The sequence below is a fragment of the Parasteatoda tepidariorum genome, chromosome X2 (genome assembly GCF_043381705.1).
Source record: "Parasteatoda tepidariorum isolate YZ-2023 chromosome X2, CAS_Ptep_4.0, whole genome shotgun sequence".
Taxonomy (NCBI): Eukaryota; Metazoa; Arthropoda; class Arachnida; order Araneae; family Theridiidae; genus Parasteatoda; species Parasteatoda tepidariorum.
Genome location: NC_092215.1, coordinates 41,910,496 through 41,932,854, shown reverse-complemented (window position 1 = coordinate 41,932,854; position 22,359 = coordinate 41,910,496). Strand labels below are relative to the sequence as shown.

Below are 22,359 nucleotides of genomic sequence, written 5' to 3'. Positions count from 1 at the left end.
AACTTAAGAAGTTCAACATATGTAAACAAAAGCTACAACTTTAAATGTAAAAATAAAATCATAGGAAAAACTGACTGCTATGACGAAAGTAATAGGCTTTGTTTAAATCGGTAATTAAAATTTGAGTTTGATGTAGTGGCTAATAAGGGGTATACACACAGTTTTTAAATTTTCGGTATTTTAATACGATAATTTAGCTCATGTTATATTATTTGTAACAACATCATCAATACATTCCTTATACTATTTTACTTTGCAGTATTTAATCATTTGGAAAGTATTTTTTTCGATTTGAATCATCTAGATTTTTTTTTGTATCTAAATATTACACGATTGTTAATTTTTTTCTGAAATTTCGAACAGTTAAAAAAAAAAAAAAAGTTTGTTCTTTTTGTTTTGATGTCCCTTTTTTTAAATCCATTTTTTACCATTGTTTGATATAATTACCACATGATATTACATTTTCCCAAAATAATAAGATTTATTTCAAAAGAAATTAAGGTGTAACGCATTACTTCGAAATTGTAAACACTTTTTTTGTACAAACAACGAAAAAAATTATTCACACCTTTTATTACGTTCTAAGGAGAACAATAATTTATTAATTTCATACAAAGAATCTCACAAGTTTATATTTTCTTATTCATTCAAAGTCATAAATGAAATTTTACAGTGAATAGCTTGTACGTGACATTGAAACATTCACCATTTATACATGGGTGAATATCTTTTAAATATCATATCGCTTTTAATAAACTATTATTTAAAAAGGCATAATACCTTTTAATCTCTTCTTTCTGCCTCGTTGATATCTTAAAGTTTATGTTCTTTTAAAATCTAAACAATAAAATCTACAACTAAGTAGCCTTTGTTAATTTCACTAAGACTAATTGTGCTATGATTTGCATCAGCAAATGAAGGCAGTTATTTTTTTGAGTGTTTTTGTTTTAATCATAAATCTGCTATATCTTCTTTTAATTTCAGCTTCTTCTTTAATAAGGTGTTAGTATGGCATTGAATGGTAAATTTGAAGGTTTTTTTTATTACTAAAGGACACGGAAGGTTCGCAATGTTCTTTTTCTAATTAAATGATGTGTTTTCTTTTAAAAATAGTTGAAAGACATTTGACTTTCTACGCACAGTTGCTTTTGGTAGTAAGGTTCACTTCGCCAAGAAAGAAATATTCTAACTCTAACGTCTCCAGAAGGTGGGCCTGACCTACTTTAAGTGTGTTTATAAGAATTTGTTTGGTCCGATTTTCCCTCTTCGGACAGGTTACCGGTGTGAGTTTTATTCAATAAAAGATATTAAAATAAGGTCCTGTGGGATTTATTAGTTGAACGGAAAAGAGCTTAAAAGTAAGTGATCGCTTTGATTTCTAATTTCGATGGTTTTAAGGAATTAATTTTATAGAATTAGTTGCATTTCATTTTAATTATTTATAATTTGCTTAAAGATTATTATTTTTTATTATTATTTTAAGTGTGTTTATAAGAATTTGTTTGGTCCGAAAGATTATTATTTTTTATTATTACTTTTTAAGTGTGTTTATAAGAATTTGTTTGGTCCGATTTTAAATCTTCGGACAGGTTACCGGAGTGAGTTTTATTCAATAAAAGATATTAAAATAAGGTCCTGCGGGATTTATTATTTGAACGGAAAAAAGCTTAAAAGTAAGTGATCACTTTGATTTCTATTTTAACTATTCGATGGTTTTAGGGAATTAATTTTATAGGATTAGTTGTATTTGATTTTAATTATTTATAATATTGTTTAATGATTATTATTTTTTATTATTATTTTAAGATTATTGTTATATTATTATTCATTCTATTATTGGTGTATTATTAATATTTTTTAAAATTGTTTTTAATTTAATTACTTAATATTTTTTGCGTTATTAATTTTATTTATATTAATCTTTTAAATCAACTAGACTTTTCTGATTCATAGGAATTAGTTTTATTCGTATCTTTCTTAACTTAGAAACTACCAAATTATTTTATCTATTTTTACAAACTACCAAACGAAGGGTTTATGAATACCATATATTTTGGTTTTAATAATTTTAGCCAGATTTGTGGGGGCTTATTTTAAAACCAGAAATGTTATTATTATATAATACTGTAATTTAATCAGAATTTTTTTTCCATGGAAAATTTCAAGACAATTTAACAAAAAGCAGTAAATGTAATCGAAATGCGTAATAATTGAGTTGTATAAAATAGAAAGTGTAAAGGGATAAAAAAAATGAAAAAGCGTGTGATAATCTTTTATTGCAAAGTTATATAAGAAGAACAAATTTTGGTATGATAAAATTTCTTTTCTTTTAATTACTGTTTCATGCTATAATAGTTAATATGTGCATTATAGCACTAAGACGACGAAGTTTTCGATGCAAATCTTTAAAAAAATCTGCCTGTGATTATAAATGTTTAAATTTTCTAAAAATTAAATTAAATTTTTTTAATAATTTAAATTTTCGGTCAATTTATTCTCTTCTTAGAATTGTGAAAATTGAATTTGAAAACTTCGAATCGCGTTAAACAAAAATATCGCTTAAATTTGATACAATTTAATTACGGTGCCAAGTTATATTGTTAAAACTAATCCAGCTTGAATACTATTGTGGAATTATTATTATTGCTGTGAATACCATATTATTGTAAGAACTAATCCAGCTTGAATTCATATGATAATATGGTTTAACATGGAGTGTAGCATTGTTCACTATAACATCTTATTAAGGCGGTAAGGTGAAGTTATGAGAAGTTTTGTTATCATTTTAGCTACCTTTAAATATAACTTTTGTAACATCTTCATTTATATCCAGAATCATGATATCTATTAACTTATCTTTGCTTCTTCAAAAATGATATACATGGGGACATCAATAACAATAAAATATTTTTTTAAATAATTTAAATTTGTTTGCTAAATTATAATTTATAAATTAGTCAATTTTATCTCTCTTTTGTGTTTAATTTAAAGATAAAGTGTCCCTTGAAATAATTTAAACTTTGAAAAATTCTTAAGGATTTAAATTCTCTTTTCTAATTGAAGGCGACTACTAATTTAAAATGATGTAAAAGGTAGATTATTTTTCATCTGACACTAATAACTGGCGAGCTTCAATCTACCTGTCACACTTATTGCAAGATACATTAAATTTGCTGCTTAAATACCGATTTTTGAAACAAGACCTTTTTTAAAAAAAAAACAAAAATTAAGTTAAAGAATGTTTAATAAAGTTAAAAACTGTTTCTAATATTCTTTTTTCTTTTTAAAGTTAAAGACTGTTTCTAAATTTGTTCATTGTTAGCAATAATCTTGGATTAGTTAAACTTTCGTATCCTCCAAAATATATTGATAATATTAAATTCCATATTTGGGTCTAACATCATGAATTTTTTATATTTTTAAATCAAATTGGTAGCTAAATGAATACAATAAATGAATGAATAAAATGGGTGAATGTATAAAATGAATAAATAAAATGAATGGATGAATAAAATGAATGAATGAAATAAACGAATAAATGAATGAATTACAAATGGGCTATAATTTTTTTCATCATAACATAATGTGCGCTTAATAGAGGTTGATTGATTATAAATCAATGGTCTGAAACATGTTAATACATTCCATAGCACTTACACTACAATCAAAATTTTTTTAAACGTTTTCCAGGGTTGCTACAACAAGGAAAAATCACAAAGTTGTAAAATTTATTTAATTTTTACCTTCACTTGAGCACAACAAACAAACTCCCTATCTCTTTCACACTCATAAATATATTCCCTTTAAATTGCAATTTTATTGATAGAAACGAGTAGTTGAAAAAATCTATATTTTTCTCAAATTTTTTCATCAATGCTTTTCTCAAAATTTTTTCCAGATCGTAGCATTTCCAATTGTAAATGTTTTCAGTATAGAAGTTTTCAGTATATTTGAGCTCAAACATCGACGAGAATGCCGAAGTCATTAAATGAAAAATATTTGCTATTCAATGATTTTTGTTGGAAAAAAATAACAAGCATATTAGTTTGTCTGAAGATATGATTCGATTTAAAATATGAGTCTAAATCTTAACTGTTACAGAAAAAACAAAAGTAAATATTATTTGACAAAATAATGTGATTTAAACAGGCTTTTATTTGTTTAGTTATGGGCTTAAATATTACAATAATTCCCCCTAAAAATCCAGTTCGTATCAATATATCACGCATTAAGAATCACCAAAGATATTTGAACAAAAATTCCTTGTATTATGTGAAATAGTCGGTACTCGTTCAAAGTAAAAAAATAAAACAATTAAATAATATTTAATGCATTTAAATGATAAAGTATAAAATTTTGACAGATCAGATTAAATAGTTCCTGATAAATTAAAAATCCCAAAAATGCCTTTTACGAAATTTTTTCACAGATACTACTCAAATTTTAGATTTTATTTTTGGAAATTACACTGTTAGACAAAAAGCTGTTGTTGAGGAACATGTTTAAACTTTTACGCTTTATGGTAAAAAAAATATATCTTCAAATTAAACGACAAAAAAAATCAGTAATAAAATATTTATTATAATAAATAATTATAAAAATTATTTTATTTGAACTTTCCAGCATGAAATCACGTTTGAATAAACGCATTACAAAATGGTCTAAATTTTATAAATTATCAACTGTCTAAATATCATTTTAAAATGGTCACTTTAAAATTAGTGGTCAAAAATAAGTATTTAAGAAACAAAAACTCCTCGCTACCAATAAAAGCACTTGTCACGAATACATCAAAACCAGCATGATTGTCTGATAAAACTTCAAGATGTTTGTAATAATCGCCTTTCAACTTTCTTCCGTTATCAAACAGTTTTAATGTTTTTAATCTCGCCATCCTCTGAAGTGATAAGTTAGATTTGGATAGAGTTCTTGCTTATTTTACTTCTTGATTTAATGTTAATTTGTGAACAATAATTAGATGGGATTTAATTTTTACAATGATTCTAAAAATTTATATATACGGTGGCCATAACGGTACACTCTATATCGTTAAATAATTTAACTCTCTCGCATTAGTACAAACTATATCGGTTAAGTTAAAAAATTTCTTCTTTCTATCGGTTAAAACATTTCTTCGCTCTTGCTTAGTAGTAAAAAGAAGGAAACATATATACTATTCGTCATTGTTTGAGGAAGTTATCAGAAAAGTAAATATATTCTAGCTAATTTATTTCCAGACATTTCATCTCTCAAAAGCTGAGTTCATCGAGAGCAACAGGGGGCTAAACAAGAACAAACCCTTTTAGCAATAATCATCATTTCTGTTTTTATTCAAAAAAATATAGAACGTTAGTAATAAGGAAGTAAATTAAGAGTTCGTAAATGTTTCGTGTAAAGTTAGAAGTGTATAATTATGTTAAATATTTGCTTTTAGACAGTAAAATGGGGTTAGAAAGTTTAAAACATTAAAAGTATATTTGGGAGAAACTTTTAATCACTTCCTACACATTATATAATTACGAATGTAGGCATCGTACGAATGTATTTCCCCAGAAGTGGAACAATATAATTTCATAAACAAAAAAAATTTTATTAAAATTTTAAAATTCAGAAAAATTTTAGAAAAAATTTTTAAAGCTTGGAAAAACAATTTTTTCTTGATATATTTTTCCTGATATATACTTAATAAGACAACAACATAATTCTGGTAATCAAATCAAAATATATGGTTTTTAAATCATTTATTTTGTCTTTTTTTCGCTCATATGGTAACGGTTTACCGGAAACTCTTTTATTCAAAATTAGAGTGTTTAATACCACTAATTTAGTAAAAAGTAAGAAACTGATAAGTAAATTTAACCTACTAACGAGTTTTTATGCCTTGCTCTAAGGTATCATGATACAATTACCAAATTTTATCCCATATTATAAAACCACATTTCATTGTTAATTTTACCAGTCATTACCAAGGTGCTTCGGTAAAAATTACGGAGCTTTTTGATGTTCCCACATAGTCAGAAACATGGGAAATTTTACCATATTCTGGTATTTTTGACCATATTTTATTTTCCTCACCGTATTTAAGTTCAACGTTCAACCTACTTTTCTGAGAATTAAACTTTAACATTGGGCCATGAAAGTTTTAAGAAGTCAAAGTAAACGCAAAGAAAAAATTTTTTTTCTTCATATTTCTATGAGTTTCACGTTTTAAAAATTTTATCGCTTAGTTTCAAATTTGAAGGTTTGTTTTTGTGTGTGAATAGAATACAAAAAAAGCTACCTTTGATGCTTACAGAGATAAATAGGGGACACGACTGTAAAATCATGTTTTCAAAAATGCTGCTGGAATTTATATGCACTAAAGTTTCTAGAAAACATTTAAAAATTTCACTTTGAATATCTACATATAATTGATCTCATTTCCTTATAGTCAAAATTGAATTTTTTATTTTATATTTATTGAAGGTTAAACTACAATTTCAAGTTTAAACTTCCTCTTCCTTTTTATGCGTTTTATTCTTTATTATATAATTATGTCGTATATTAAGGTCTGTGTAGTTTAAAAAATTCTTCTTAACCTTTTGACGCAGAATTTTCATTAAGCATGTTTTTCATAGTTTTTTTTATAATTAATATGCATTAATTTAGGTCAAAATGAATGAAAAATATTGTATTTCTCATTTTAATAATCTATGGTTATGAAATACAGCATGGCACATTGGTGTCTTTTTCTGCGTTGCAGGTAAAATCTTTCAAATACGGATCATTTCCATACAAGAGTTTTTTAAAATTTACATTTATTTAGATATAAGTGAAACATTAATTCATTATTGAAATTTCTTTAATTCCCAAAATCAACTATTGATATACTTTTGAATCTGAATGGAAAAAAAATTCCAAGTACTTTTGTTTTTTGTTTTTATATTTTAGTACAAATGTAATTCAGATAATCTAACAGATTTTTTAAGCTGGCTACCGCTGGGAGGCTTTCGTGGTTTTCCTTACCATGTAACTCCATTGCGGATTTGTTCCATTAGAAAGTCCTCCATAAAGGGTAATATGTTCCAATGATTTATCGGAGTCTTCCCTTGTCCTTTGGGTTGGGTTAAGAATTATAAGGTTACGGGATTGAACATTGATATCAGTTAACCAAAAAATAGGTCAGCTGTTCAACACCGGTTATAAAATAAAATATTAGGTAGAAACATAACAAAAGGAAAACTAAAAATGGCAAAATTTGGAGATACTGCCTTTTTGTTTTGAACGACGGTGAAGGAGGTAACCTTTTTGAAAAACTAACATTTTATTCATTAGTTCCTTATTTAGTTTTAAGTTGAAACGTGATTTTAAAAACTTGTTGATTACACCGTGGAACAATTTTGTTCTTGAGTTCTGATACATGAGATTTTTTAACAGATCTTAGATAATTTCGAATAGCTGCTTTCAAATTTCCGACGATTCTAGGGGCTCTTCCCTACTACTGCTCCTAGTCGCATATAATGATATTTCCGGGCATATTTTCCTATGCAATTTCAATCCTGATGATGTGCACTAACTCCCCTAAGAGCTTTATGCAACTTTACACATTACCTCCAGTTGTAAATAAAGTTTTAAAATTGTACATTTCGACAAAAAACTAAATTTTTAAAAGAAATAAAAACTGCAGCTAGAAGTAAACCTAATTTCAAATTACAAATCCCTACAATATATATATATATAAATATATATTTGTAGTNATATATATGTATATATATGTATATATATATGTATATATATATGTATATATATGTATATATATGTATATATATATGTATATATATGTATATATATGTATATATTGTAGGGATTTGTAATTTGAAATTAGCATATACATAGTTTCAAAAGCTTTGGTAGTATTGTTTACAAATTTAAAAGTTTCGTAATTCATTTATTAAAATTCAAGAAAATTAACAGCTTAATTCACACGTAAACATTGACCGTGAATGCGAGCATTGAATCTTTTTTTGAAAAGTGTGAACTCTAGCTGAACGTGTTTTTCATGCTTGCTCGGAGCAAAATTGCTCCCATAAACCTATTAACGCGTGCCTCTGACACCTATCTGACAATGCAATGCATTACTAAGTGACCACCTCTGATTTTTATCAACGCTTGGGATCAAACACGTAATCGCTTACACAAAGCCTTTCGTGCATTGTCGTACACTGGGACACACGACTGACGATTTATTTAGATGCTTAGCATTCAATGTCTGCGACTTTTTTCGTCAAAAAAAGAAATAAAAGAAATCACGTGTCAGTACCGAACCGCAAAAAATCATTAGAGTAGAACGGTATCCCTTGTTAAGTAGTTAGTGTTAAGGTCAAAACAAAGGCATTTTTTTAAAGATATTTGTTTCAAATGAGTTCAAATTCGTAACGTTTTTGAAATATTTTAGACTTTTATTTTATTTATTGTCAAAATTTGTTATTTTTTGCTTTTTTTTAAATTTAAAAGCTTATGTTGGTGAACTTGACTTTTTAATGCATTGCTTTGAAATAAACAGATCTATTTTGATTTTATTTCTTTAATTTTTTGATTAAATAATCTTCCTTTAATTGCGCTCTGAAAATAAATGGCTTTAATTAGATTGATATAGAATGCAAACAATCCTTGATTTTAGATCGTTGTATTATCTATTATTAAATAAACGTTAATGCGCATTTGATCGAAAACGTAACCTTATAAAACTTTATGAAACGTAACCTTAACAAAAGCGTAACCTTATTAACTTTTAAATACTCTGCATTAGGGCATAAAGTTTAAAAAAAACCTTCGTATTCGAGCCTTTCCATACTATTGTTACTTTTTTTGTGTTTTGAGTTTTATAAAAAATATCTATCCTATGCTGGGTGCACGTCAAATTTCCACATGAAAATATCAATATTGTATGCATCATGTTTTACCTCGAATCATGAAAATTCGTCTCAAACAGCAGTATTTATTAGGCAAGTAGCCAATGTAGTATAATTTATATTTCAACTCAAATCATGAAAATTCATCTCTAACTACAGTATTTATTGAGTATGTAACCAATGTAGCATAATTCATGTTTCAACTCTAATCATGAAAATTCATCTCAAACTACAGTATTTATTGGGCAAGTAACCAATGTGGTATAATATGTTTAACTAATATGTAGTAACCAATGTATCATATGTTTATGTAGAGAGTATGAGCATTAAAGCAAAGAGCTTCATCTATCAAAATTGATATGATAGGACAAGTATTTTTTAAAAATTAATAAAGTAGTTTAGAGTTTGAAAAAATTATATATTAAATTCTTTAAATTATTGAGCTCTATAAGTATTTGCTTACTTATTTATTTATTTTGTACAGAGTTGAGGAAAAATTATACCGGGAGTCTGTAACCTCGTAAAAACTTAATTTTTAAACATGGGGAAATATTTCTTATTTTGAAATGTAGCGAAAATTGTCTTTCCTTAACTTTTTTGAACTACGGTGAAGCAACTACTAATATCGGCCAACTTAAAAAATCACATCATTGACGTAATTGCAACTATAACAGCACTGAGAAAGAAAAATATAATAAAATTATCAGATATTAAAATATATCATGTTTCTGAACCTATGGGAACATCAAATAGCTCAGCAATTTTTACCGAAGCACCGTGGTAATGATTTTAGTAAAATTAACAATAAAATATAATTTAATAATCCGTGATAAATTTTGATAATTTTATCGTACCTTTGAGCATGGCATAAAAATAATTTATTCAATTAAATTTAATATTCAGTTTTGTATTTTTTAATAAATGTGTAGTAATAGGGACTATAATTTTGAAAATCAAAATTTACGGCAAACTGTTGCAATTTGAACAGAAAATTATCTAATGAAAGGTTTAAATACCTTATATTTAGATTTTTTTTACCAAATTCATTTATTTATTTTGACCAAAAATGTCATGACTGTACAGTAAGTAATTATGCAAGAATCTTGTTTCTCCGTATGTTAGCATGTTACAAAGGAATTGTTAATTAATTATGAAAAATTACAGAATTAATTTTAAAAAAATCTCTGCTTTAGTAAGTAAAACCCTTGAACTTTTTAAAAATTCCAGCGGATATGTGAACATTCAGGGACGTATTTCATTATAACTTTCGATAATCCATTAATTTTTTTTAAGAAAAATAATATTATGGACCAATTTTATGCTTAATTTTTACTTTTAAATTTCAAAATCATAAGGTTCTACAAAGTTTGTTGGAACGCCTTCTTGATACGACAAACCTTGGAAGTTTAACTGATGTCCTTCTAAACGAGAGTGTATTCTAATTTTCTTCTGAAATGTCCCCTCCAGGTGATGGATTTTGACACGAGTCAAGAACATATTTTTTTTTGAAAGTTTTATTCAGTGCTAATACTTAATCATGAAAAAGTCAACTATGATTTAGTTATAGTTCATTCGTTTGTATTTAAAAGTTTACTCATCTAATTAAATACTGAAAAAAGGTTATTTATTTTTTGAGGACTCTAGGTAACCTTTAACTCAATGTTAACCTTCGGACCTTTAATGGTAGTTTTTAGTTAAAAGGTTTACAAATAAGATATCCGAAATGCCACGTGCCATTCATGGCAATATTTAGAATTCATGCTAATAACGCTTATACGAGAATATGTTTCAAACAGTTTTACTTTCTCTTTTACATTTCAATAAATTAAAATTTCATAAAAATACTTTAAGTATACCACTGTACTGTTGCTAAGCTAGCAATAAAGTTTCAAATATTCAGTTAGACTTAGTGTGAATATGTAGTGCTTTAAAGCACTACATATATAAAGTATACAAATGCAGATAAAAAACATATTTTAATATTTATTAACTGTATTTATTTATAGTATATAAATATATTGTAGTATATAAATACTTCATAACATATAATGCTTATACGAGAATACGATGATATCCGTTTTACTCTCTCTTATATATTTGAAAGAATTAAAATTTCATAAAAATACTTCAAGTACATCAGCGTACTTTTGCTAAGTTAGCAATAAAGTTTCTAATATTCAGTTAGACTTAGTGTGAATATGTTTATCCATTATATCTTTGAGACTCTTGAATAGGGAAAAATTTGCATTAATAAGTTGCTTACGTAAACCGTGTTCTTGTTCAACTTGAATCATATTATGGGGCAAATGGGCTTTAATTTTAATAAGTTGTTAGAGTGAACCGTGTACCATTCAAGTTGAAGCATAATATTGGCTATTCAAACCATAAAACTATGTTACCGGTTGAATTTGCTGCAATCTCAATAAGTTCTTAGAGTGAACCTTGTACAATTCACCCCTAAATTGAATCATAATATTAGTAACTTAAACCATAATACCAGTCCAATTTGCTGCAATCTCAATAAGTTGTTAAAGTTAACAATGCTCCCGTTTAATTTAAAATATAACATCGTGCAATCAAGTTTAAAAATGATTAATTTGCAAGATAACTTAATACTATATATAAGTTGTAGCAAATATGAGCAATATTATGGTTAAGTGAGCTCCGAAATTTTTCACAGAGGATACACTTGTCATAAGTACGCTATAAAAATTCCGGATGAAATAACGGAAAAAAGTACCGGCACCCTTAGTGCTTAACCTGTAAAATTAATTTTAGCGCAAAATCTATTTTTACCGTAAAATTGTAAAACGCATATTTTACAGTAAAAATTATTTAACTACAGTGATTGAGTGATTTTACAATACATATCACTGTAAAAATTACGGCATATCAGTTTTTTTTTGTCCCGTAAAATGTTAATATTAAAATGGATTTTATCGTAATTCGATTTAGAATTTTTTACAGTGTAGTTTTTTTTATATATTTTACCACAGCATTTTCAATATATATTTTATCACATTAAAAAAATCGTCTCATGGGAAAAACATACAGGCCGAAAAAAAGAGAACAAATATCTGAGAACAATGGTTAATAAAATGATAAGACTAGTAACATTTTAAGAGTTCCTCCAAATTGTTATACCATATTTTGCATAATTTATTACACTATTTTAAAATATTTTTCTCACGAAAACATCATTTACATTATTTATGAAATGAAAAATAATTGAATAAATGCGTATGCTGTAGTTTTACGTAACAATTTAAAATTCAAGACAGGTATTTAAATATTTCATATTATGCGCATAATGAAGAACTAGTAATGGGATTTTGTGCAAGATAGTTTTAAGTAAACCATAAATCATTACATGTTTTAACATTTATGAAAGGCCCTAAATATCATTATGTGACCTAGTAGTTTACAAAAATGCAATTTTCACCCTTAAACAGCTATCTGAAGTATGTGAATTTTATTATGAAAGGATCGCTGAACCGAATGCGTGTCATCTTCTAATTGTTGATCATCTCCCTTGTTTACGTCGTTTATCACCGTAAACAAAGAATTTGGAAAGATGAAAGTGAATTTAGGTTTAGGTAATGCATAACCAGCCTTTCATCAGGTGTCGCGAAAGGTCAAACAAGTATGCATATCGCCCACCTAACGATCTAGTTCAGCTGGAACAAAAGGATGTTTAGCTACCTTAATGTGTGTTGCAGGTTTAAATTTCAACTTGTTCGTAATGTTATAAATATTTTTATCTGAGCAAATTATTGCAATAGAATGTTGATCATGGAGACAATGTAACGAGCAAACCACAATAGAAATTAGAACAATTCGTGATTGCTATGTTGTGTATTGCTGATGATACTCTATCATTGAATATTTTAAATCTAGTTTTGCCAGTTATATTTTGAAATTAGTTGAGGATATAAAAATAAATAACACACTCTAACAATGTACAAAAAAGATTAAACTTAAAGCACAAAACATACTGAACCGAGATTTTAAATTTTTCATCTTATCCTATTTTTTATACCTTATGTTGGTTGTATATTTTGAAATTTACTAAGTATAATCGGAGATTACATTTTAAATCCTTTATTGAATGATAGATTTACACTGCAAAAAATTCCAGATCAAATTACGGTATAAAGTATCAACACTTTGGGTGCTTCATCCGTAAAAACCATTTTTATCGTAAAATTTTAAACCGTAATTTTTACAGTAATATTTATTTAATTAGAGTGAATCAGTCATCTCGCGGTAATTATTACTGTAAAAATTTCGGCATATCAATTTTTTTGTTCTGTAGCATGTTCCGGTAAAAATAGATTTTACGGTAAAAGGTACAAACACCAAGAGGGCCGGTACTTCTTAAAGTACTTTTTCCTTTTTTACCGCAATTTGTTCCGGAATTTTTTACAGTGTAGAAGCCACTAGACACATTTAAAAAATGATTACACATAAAATAAACTATTCTTTATATATATTTAATTTTTAAATTTTTTCTTATTTCCTTTAAAAATAAATATTTGACATAAATGTTTACACGATAGTTTCTGAAAAATCGACAGGTCCATTGATATGTTTTACGTAAAGATAAAATAGAACTAAAAATGTTTTGTATTGAAATTTAAAGCTTGTTCTTTTGACTTCTCAATTACGATAACTATAAAAATACTATTGGGCATTTTTTAATTGATCACAGCCTTTTTTTTTCAAAACAATAATAATAAATATTATTCCAATTATTATAATATATAAAGAAAATACAATTAATAAAACAGTTTGAAATTAGTTATTTTAGCAATTACTTTTACATAGATTAGAAATTGTTAAATGAATATGCATTAAAATAAGAATAAGAATTAAGATCGCTTTATTATTTGTTATTATCATTTCATATGCTAGAAAGTCTCAATTAAATAGAAAATAGTTTAATAGTTTAAAATTAATTTTTCTAGCAGTTGATTGATAACAAAAGAAACAGTTATTGTGATTTATTTAATAATGAGTAATATTTTTTGAACTATTAACAAAAATATAGCTTCTAAAACCCAAGCAACTGGTCCTAAGCAATGCTGAATTTAAATTAATAGTTCATTTTCAATTTAATAATTTTATCATTCATTTCTAATTTAATGAGACAATTGTGAGGGCATTAATATAAAAAAACAAGTTTCATGATTATTCGATTACATATTATTGTTTACAGCTACCAATAATTTATGATGTAATATTGATTCAATAAATAAACAGTTCAGACGTTGATTTTACACTAAATATTGATTTCGATTGAATTTTGATTTTTTTACCATTACTGATTTTATACCAAAAACGATATTGTTGTTGTTTTAACTTACCCTTCCCTCAATATTTAACGAGATTATTATTACAACAGTTGCTATAATTTGAACTTCCCAATTAATTACAACATGCCAAGCTGTAAGGTATCATGATAAAATTACCAAATTTCACCACATTTACCAAATTTTATCACATATTATAAAACCATATTGTATTGTTAATTTTACTAAAATGATTTCCAAAGCGCCCTTTAAAAATTACCGAACTTTTTTGGTATTCCCATATGGCCAGGAACACAGTAAATTTTACCATATTCTGGTAGTTTTGACCATACATTTTTCTCAGTGCGGCAAGTCACTTAAACGTTCTTTAACAGTAAAAGTAAATGAACTTTAGGAATGAAAACGTACTAATTTGGAACAACTTCCGACGAAAATACAGCGAAAGTCGTTATATTCAAATTACCCGTAAAAAGGACGTTTTATTCCTCGTATTATTTCTTTTAAAAAAAACGCTGAATTTATGTAAGTAGTTCACCTTCAATTTGGTTAGTTTATCATTTATTTTTAATTCAATATGGCCGATAGAAGGGAATAAGGTTTGATTAATAGTTATTCGTAATTGCTATTATTAATTTACGATGATCAATGAAAAAAATAAACAATCAAGTTATTAAATATATAAAGAATATTATCTTGTCTGTATTGAGCTGTGATATTTTCCCAATATTAATTTGTTAAAATAAACGATAGCTTATTAATTTGAACGATCTAATCACTAAGAATATAATGAGATTATGATTGCAATTGTTGCCTTAATTTAAACTTCCCGATTTCCAATCAACTAAAACTTTTCAAACTCTTAACGAGTCCATTATTTCTATTCGAAAGGCGTTTGTGCCTGAACAATGTTGTCTAATTTTAATAGAAGGCGGGTCATGGTAAGGCACTAAACGTTCTATTACTGTAACACTATAAGAGCTCTAGAAATGAAAACGGGTTAGCTTGGGACGGGTTTTGACTAAAATGCAGCGAAAGTCACTACTTTCAAATGACCCGCAAAAAATACTTTCTTTCCTCTTCCGTAGACTATATCTGTAGGTTTCAGGGTCATTTTCAACTGGTTTTTACAAAATATCCCGCAGAAATTAGCCCAATAAGAAAAAGAAAGTTCGATAAAAATCAATGAAAGCAATCTTCTAATGGATTTTATTTTGTATCCCTCAGAGAACAATGTGGTTTCTTTCTTTTTCAAGTTTCTTTCAATTCAAGTTTTATTTTTGAAGTAATTTATTACCTAACAAGCTAATTCGATAGAGACGCGAATACTATGGATATTTTATTTTTTATTTTTTACGCTTTTTGAATGAACTGGAAGTAAACGCGGATGTCTTGAAATATTTCAAAGGGTGTGTCTAATATCTATGCCAACATCACGAAATTAATGGCATTTAAAAAAAAAAATAAGAGAAGGTTTTGTGCTTTTCTAAAAAAATAGGATTACAAATTAGATAAGGAATACAAAATTAAATAAAACTAAAGCATTTTGCTACAGAATTTAATTTTGAAATTTCAAACGTGATGAATTTTTGCAACACACTGGAATGTATTTTTAAAAAAAAATGTTTTAAACGTTTTTTATGTTATGTACATGAATTTTGTTTTGTATTATGTGCCTTTATTGAAATTTGCATAATGCTAGATTATTGCGAATAAGTTGATTCAAAATTGATGAGCAAAACAATAAATAGGTAATCAATGAGCAATTCAATATTTAAATAGGCAAATCTTATGCTTTTTAAACGATAGAAATTTTGCTTTTAAAACTTTCAATTTTGTCTTTTAAACTTTACCTTTTAAAGATTTGTCTTGCCACTTTAAAGATAAATAGGCAAAACAATAAATTTTTAATCTAGATATAGATTAAAAGTTTATCTATAAATTTATAAAAGCAGAATGAAGTAACCAAATCAAAATGGACATTTTGCTTTAAATTTTTGTGAAATGTTAGGCTTTAAAACAGATCAACTTTTAAAAAATAAATAGATAAATATGTTGGAAAAATAATCAACATTTATTTTAAAATAAATTTCATGAATGAACTGGAATTAAACGCGGATGTCTTGAAATATTATAAAGGGTGTGTCTCTCTATCGCCAACATTACAAAATTTATGAAGTATTATTTAAAAAAATTTGTTTTTTAAGGAAAGGTTTTTGTGTTTTTCTAAAAAACTGAAACTAGAGCATTCTTTGACAGAGTTTGTTTATGAAATTTCAAACGGGAGGAATTGTTGCAACACATGTATTTTTTGTATTTTTGTATGTATTTTTTTAAAGTTTGTTTTATGTGTTTTTTTCCGTTGTATGTGCTTTAATTGAAATTCGCACAGTGCTAGATAATTACATATAAGTTGATTCAAAACTGATGAGCAAAATAATAAATAGGTAATTAATAAGCAAAATCATAAATTTATAATCTTTAAATAGGCAAAACGACAAATTGTTAGTCTTTAAATAGACGAAACAATATATTTTTTTATTTAGGTTTAGAAAGCCGAATAAAGTAACCAAATTAAAATGGATGTTTTATTTTAAATTTTTGTGAAATATTTTTCTTCAAAATCGATCAACTCTTCAATAATAAATGAGTAAATAAAAATGCTAAAAAAAATAATGACATTAATTTTAAAATAAACTCTGAAATGTTTGAAAAAAAGGTAGAAAGCTAAAATAAATAAATAAATTCGCAAAAAAATATTAACTAGGATTTTTTCTGTTACAGCTTAGGAATTTTGATTTACAGCTGTGTACTTAATTAAGTCAAACTATGTTTTAGAATGTTTATTTAAAAAAAAAATCTTGCTTCAGATAAAATACTTAAAGCAATTTGAAAATTGTTTGTATGTTTTGTAATAAGTTTTCCTAAAATTTCAGCAACTTAAAATTTAGTAATGTATTTCTTTTCTTAAATTAATTACTCTTAATTTTTGTTATATGGCTTAAAAACTTATTAACTTACAGACAAATAAACAGGTTTTGATTAAGATTCTTTCAAATCAAAATTTGTGATGATACATTGGATACTTTAGATCTTAATTTGACAAATTAGCACCGCAAAATCAAATTTTTTAGGACATAAATAGCCTCTATGTGTGTTGTTCTTAATATTGGTGGCCACATATTTTGAGTTTTGAGATGTATCTTCTTCCAAAAAATGTAGCAAAAATATTTTTTGGACTGAAATAGTAACGATGCCATGACTGTTTTAGAAATTAATTTCGCAAATTTACATTAATATTTTTAGGAAAAAAATAATTTTTGCGTGTGCCGTTCTTTAAAATAATGCCACACACTTCGCATTTGAGTTGTAACTTTATTAAAAAATTACAGCCAAATACAGTTTTTTTTTCTGAAACTGTAGCGATTCAATGAATTTGTAATGTAGAAAAATATTTTAATGAACAAATTAGTATCTATGTATTCAATTTTTTAAAAGGAGTCTTGTATAATGAAATTGTAAATTGTATTGTATAATGAAACTTTTAATAAAATTTCATGCGAAGTTCCGTTTTAGAAAATCAAAAATATTACAAAAAGATAATGGTATGTTTAACTTTTTGACAATAGTATACTGAAAAGGTTACTTTTCTTTAAAATTATTATTGCCATTTTTAAAAATTAGCTTGCATTCCGAAATTTTTAATNAGCTAAAATAAATAAATAAATTCGTAAAAAAATATTAACTAGGATTTTTTCTGTTACAGCTTAGGAATTTTGATTTACAGCTGTGTACTTAATTAAGTCAAACTATGTTTTAGAATATTTATTTAAAAAAAAATCTTGCTTCAGATAAAATACTTAAAGCAATTTGAAAATTGTTTGTATGTTTTGTAATAAGTTTTCCTAAAATTTCAGCAACTTAAAATTTAGTAATGTATTTCTTTTCTTAAATTAATTACTCTTAATTTTTGTTATATGGCTTAAAAACTTATTAACTTACAGACAAATAAACAGGTTTTGATTAAAATTCTTTCAAATCAAAATTTGTGATGATACATTGGATACTTTAGATGTTAATTTGACAAATTAGCACCGCAAAATCAAATTTTTTAGGACATAAATAGCCTCTATGTGTGTTGTTCTTTATATTGGTGGCCACATATTTTGAGTTTTGAGATGTAGCTTCTTCCAAAAAATGTAGTAAAAATATTTTTTGGACTGAAATAGTAACGATGTCATGACTGTTTTAGGAGTTAATTTCACAAATATACATCAATTTTTTTAGGAAAAAAGTATTTTTTGCGTGTGCCGTTCTTTAAAATGATGCCTCACACTTCGCATTTGTGTTGCAACTTTTTTCAAGAATTACAGCAAAATACAATTTTTTTGACTGAAATTTTTAAAGATGCAATGAATACTTCAGCAATTGATTTCACAAATTTGTAATGCAGAAAAATATTTTAATGAGCAAATTAATATCTATGTATGCAATTTTTTAAAAGGGGTCTTGTATAACGAAATTGTAAATTGTATTGTATAATGAAACTTTTAATAAAATTTCATGCGAAGTTCCGTTTCAGAAAATCAAAAATATTACAGAAAGATAATGGTATGTCTAACTTTTTGACAATAGTATACTGAAAAGGCTACTTTTCTTTAAAATTATTATTGCCATTTTTAAAAATTAGCTTGCATTCCGAAATTGTTAATTATATTATTTAGTATAACTATTTAATTAAGAAAATATTCCTCGAAATTGCTTTAACAATCAATATGTCCTTCAAAAGGAATGTAGGGCATGGTTTGCTATTTATTTGTTAGTCTTGTTTAAGCTTTAGACCTTCAGTATTTATTTTTCCTTGTCGTTTGGAATTTATTAATAATTTGTAAATGCGAGGTTATTAACTTTAAAGGTTTTTACTATAATGAACCTTGACAAATATGATCTCTGTCAATTATAACAAGGCGTTGCTGTCGTTGATATGCCCTAACTCAAGTTCATAGACTTTTGAAGAATGTGGGTTTTTATATAAACAATTTGTCTTAAATTGTTTTCTATGAGAAGTTCTTGAAAAACAGATTTTTGTGTACTTAAAGATTCATAATTTCCAACTATATTCTATTTATAACGGATAGTAATTATTTCTAAGGGTAATTATCCTAATTGACACACTGAGAAAGGAAATCTGTAAAAAAATTACTGTTAGAAATTTCTCGATAAAAATGGTTATACAGCAATGTATTTAATTGTTACTTTACTATTTTCAACCATAACAATCAAATAACAATGAAAAAGATACTGCTAAGTGAGAGAAAAATGTTTATTGGCTGTTTTTGCTTAATATGGCTTAACAACCAGAATTCTATCCTCGCCACTTTGGCCTGCTTTATGAAGCTATTTAGTTCTGAGAAGCTGTGTAAATACTGTAGCTGAGAGAAATAAGCTGCCAATCTCATGACCGGTAGAACAAAGGTTCGAATCCCAGCATTGGCACCACAATATTTCTTCAATTTTTGCAATGCATGAAGGGATTCCAGTGTCCTGCAGTCTTCAATCGGCGATCCTCATTCACGGATGAATGACGCAGCAGCCACAGAGCTCCAATATCCGTTTAAGTTTAATTTTTATAGTTTAGAAACTATACTAGTTGTAAATGGTTACAAGACCGTATAGTTTACCGTCCAAGTTCCAACCATCCAAGTACCTGTTGAAAACGGTTTCAAAATCGTAAATGCAAAAAAAAATGTTCTTAGCCATAAACTTCATGGTTAATCGGATAGAAAGACTGCTGCCGGTTATTTTACCGTAATTTCAGAATGAAAATTATAACAGTGGGGTAAAAGCATTTATGGTAAAAACTATAATTCTGGTGATAGAACCAAAACATGCGGTATTTAAATCTGATAACGGTTTGCTATATTTCTTATTGTTTATTAAATTATTATGTTAAATTAAATTGCATTGTTTATTATATTAAACTAAATTGCATTCTTGCAACCATGATTTATCGTATGAAGTAAAAATGTTAACCATACTAAATTATTTTTTCATTAAATAAAATGAAATACACTGTAATGCATTTAATTTATTCTAAAAAAAGAGACACGTTTTTTTAAATAAAGTGTTTAATTTAATTTTAATTAATTAATTAAATAACGATGCAAATTATGTAGTTGATAGTCATTGCTAATAGAAATTTACTTTAAACTTGTCAGCTTTAGTTTTTGTTCAGCAAATTTCAATAAAAAGTAAATTTTTGTAAACCATATTTCGAAAAATACAGATAGTGTTTTAGTAGATTAGTTAATGCATGTAATTATACGACGCATTGAATTAGAAATTTAAACGGGAGTTCACATTTTAAATTTAAAAATATTAATACAAAGTGTATAAATTAATTTGTTGTGTAGGAGAATAACAACTGAAATTTTTTTATTGCAACGTAATGTTTTGTTCACCGTTCTTATTAAAGAAAATTACATATGTATTCCCTATATAATGGAAATATTTAGCTTATTTCATAAAGAAACCTCTTACTTTTAAAAAAAAAATGTTTTGTTTAATTATACGGTTTAGTGAAGATAAATTGTTTCAAATATTTCTTCCCAATACAATACACAGCAGATAGCATTAGACCAAATTGATGAATCTGTAATCCACAAAGCGGTTTTGATTGATCACATGCCACTAAAGAAGTAATTGAATAACATGAAATTCATTCTACCGCAGAGAAACATAAGCAATTTTTGCGAAAACTGAGTACTCTGAAACGATGATAAATCATTTAACTGCTAAACTATGTGACTTAATGTAATATTATTAGACTTTCATAACATTTTAGAGAAATAATTTATATTTTGATCACATATGTACAAGAAAATAATCAAGAAAATTAAAGTTATCGGTTTTAACATGTGTCAGTGTTCTTTTTTATGGATCCCGACCGAAACTATGTCTGAACTGTTTTTAAGAAAAATTGTATTTTGTTACTAAGAACATCATACGGAGAAAAAAATTCTGGTAAAATTACTCCACTGTATGGTAATGAGTAAACCATAAAAAAAAACCTATAATTCTGATCAGTAAAATCAAATTATACGGTATTTAAACCATTCATTAGAATTTTCTGTTCACATGGTAGCGGTAAATGGGAAATTCTGGTTTTCAAAATTATAATTGTAATTTCCACACATTTTGGGAAAAAAAACTGAAATATAAATTTTAATTGATAAATGGTTTTTATACCATGCTCTAAAGTATCATGATATAACTGAAAAATTTCAGAACATATATAAAATTTTATCACGTTATAAAACTATATTTTATTGTTAATTTTACAAAAGCACTTCGGTAAAAACTACCGACCTTTTAGGTATTTCTCTAGAGCCAGAAATGTCTTAAATTTTACCATATTCTATTAATTTTGATTATATATTTTTTCTTAGCTTAGAATAAGACAAATAACCAATAGAAAAGATTTTGATAATCAATTTCAGACAAAGCTAGAAATATAAATAAGAACATTATGATTGCAACTTATTTAGACTTGTAGTCGTGATACAGAGTCTCACCAAACCAAAAACATATTCATTAAAGCAAATAATAAGTTTTTTAATAAAAAATTAAGGTAAGACAATAGTTTTAAAGCTAATATGTAATGCATGCTTCACACAAGCATATAACTAAATATATCAAATTAAGTAGGAATATTTAGAATGAAAAATATAATTCTAATTTCGTGTTTGGAAACAAGACAAAAGTAGTACTTTTTTTCAACTAAAACATTGCATGCTTTATTTTTACTACATTCCCAAAAACTGGCTCATAAATAATGTGAAATGTGTTCATATGATTTTGAACTGTTTCATATTTTATTGAAATGCATTGAATATTAGTGTCTAATAAATATTTATGTTTTTAGGCCGAGTTCAACATCCAGAGGTTATTTCTTCCTATTTAATCTAGATAGCAAATTGCATTAGGTCACGATATGTTTCATTCGCAAATATTATATCTTGTCTTCACCCGAATTGTTTCTAATATATGAGATTATTTAGTACAAATGAATTAGTTTTGTAAAAATAAATATAATACCATAAACGGATCATAGACTTTACTTAGTGTTAGTTGTTGTTAAAGCGTGGACAATAAAAGGT

At 26.3% G+C, this 22,359-nt stretch overlaps 1 protein-coding gene across 2 annotated transcripts in view; it reads left to right on the top strand.

Moving 5' to 3' along the window:
• Positions 1-1,134: 1,134 nt before the first annotated feature.
• The window catches only part of LOC107447776 (uncharacterized), a 32,754-nt gene continuing 11,529 nt past the window's right edge, over positions 1,135-22,359 (top strand). The window contains exon 1 of one of the 2 annotated variants that reach the window (XM_043047527.2): positions 1,135-1,358. The gene's annotated coding sequence lies outside the window, so the exon portion shown is untranslated. Of the gene's footprint in view, positions 1,359-1,544; positions 1,674-22,359 lie in introns of those variants that run through there. The other variant, XM_071188424.1, reaches the window with a different exon arrangement.